The following is a 2,079-nucleotide window of genomic DNA, read 5'->3' on the forward strand; positions in this document are numbered from 1 at the left end:
ATACACATTGGAAAAGAAGTAGTCAAAATATCACTATTTGCCGATGATATGATAGTATACATGAGTGACCCCCAAAATTCAACCAGAGTACTCCTTCAGTTGGTAAACACTTTTTGTAAAGAGGCTGGATAAAAAAATTAACTTAAAAGTCACTAGGCCTCTTGCAAATGAAAGAAAAAAAGGGCTGAGAAAGAAATTAGGGAAACAACACCCTTCACAATAGCATACTAATAACATAAAGTGTCCTTGGTATGATGCCAACCAAGCAAGTGAAAGCCCTGTTTGAAAACAAAACAAAACAAAACAAAACAAAACAAAACAAAACAAAACAAGAAATATCTTCAAATCTGTGAGGAAAGAAATTGAAGAAGATATCAGAATTTGGAAAGATCTCCCATGCTCATGGATCAGTAGGATTAACACAGTGAAAATGGCTATCCTACGAGAAGCAATCTACAGATTCAATGCAATCCTTACAAAAATAATAACACAATTCTTTATAGAAATTGAGATAAACAAGTTTACATTCCCAGCAGCAATGGAGGAGGGTTCCCCTTTCTCCACAACCTATCCAGCATGTATTGTCACTTGAGTTTTTGAACTTAGCCTTTTTGATAGGTGCAAGGTGAAATCTCAGAGTTGTTTTCATTTGTGTTTCCCTGATGACTAAGAATGTTGAGCATTTCTTTAAGTGTTTCTTTGCCATTCGATATTCCTCTTTTGACAATTCTCTGTTTAGCTCTGTACCCCATTTTTTAATTGGATTACTTGATTTGTTGCTTTTAACTTCTTGAGTTCTTTGTATATTCTGCATATTAGTCTTCAGTCAAATATAGGGTTGGTGAAGATCCTTTCCCAGTCTGTAGACTGTCTTTATTTTTTTTCTGACAACACTGTCCTTTGCTTTACAGAAGATTTTCAGTTTCATGAGGTCCCATTTATTGATTGTTGCTCTTAGAGCCTGTGCTATTGCTTTTCTGTTCATTAAGTTGTCTCCTGTGTCAAGGAGTTCAAGGCTCTTCCCCACTTTTTCTTCTAAAAGATGTAGTGTGTATGGTTTTATATTGAGGACTTTAATCCACTTGGACTTTAATTTGGTGCAGGGTGATAAATATGGATCTGTTCACATTTTTCTACATGTAGACCTTCAGTTAGACCAGCCTCATTTGTTGAAGATGCTATCTTTTTTTCCATTGTGTGGTTTTAGATTCTTTGTCAAAAATAAAGTATCCGTAGCTGTGTAGGTTTTTTTTTTTTTGTGTCTTTTATTGGATTCTGTTGATTGACCATTATGTTTCTATGCCAGTATAATGCAGCTATTATCATTATTGCTCTTTATTACAGCTTGAGATCAGGGATGGAGAGACCTCAAGATGATCTGTTGCTGTAAAGGATTGTTTAATAATTCTGGTTTCTGTTTGTTGGTTTGTTTTTTGTTTTCCATATGAAATTGAGAATTGTTCTTTTATGGTCTGGAAAGAATTGTTTTGGTATTTTCATGGGAATTGAATTGAATCTATGGATTGTTTTGGCAGGATGGCCATTTTCACTATGTTAATCCTACTGATCCATGAACGTTGGAGATTATTCCATTTTCTTATATATTCTTCATTTTCTTTCCTCAGAGACCTGATTTTTTTTTTCAAACATGTCTTTGACTTGTTTGGTTTGAGCCAAACCAAGGTACATTATGTTATTAGTGGCTATTGTGATGGAAGTAGTTTCCTTTCTCATCCATTTTTCATTCATATACAGGAAAGCTACTGACTTTTTTTTGAGTTAATTTTGTATCCAGTCACTTTGCCAAAGGGTTTTAACAGCTGAAAGAGTTTCTGTTTGGATTTTTGGAATCACTCATGTATCCTATCATATAATCTGTAAATAGTGATACTTTCACTTCTTGTTATTCAATATTTATCCCCTTGATCAACTTTTGTTGTCTTACTGCTTTAGGGAGGACTTCAATTACTTTGTTGAAGAGATGTGGAAAGAGTGGGCATCCTTGTCCCTGATTTCAGAGAGATTGATTTAAGTTTCACTCCATTTAGTTTGATGTTGGCTATAGGCTTGCTGTATATT

The sequence above is a fragment of the Psammomys obesus genome, unplaced genomic scaffold (assembly GCF_907164565.1).
Source record: "Psammomys obesus unplaced genomic scaffold, mPsaObe1.curated_primary_1811, whole genome shotgun sequence".
NCBI lineage: Eukaryota > Metazoa > Chordata > Mammalia > Rodentia > Muridae > Psammomys > Psammomys obesus.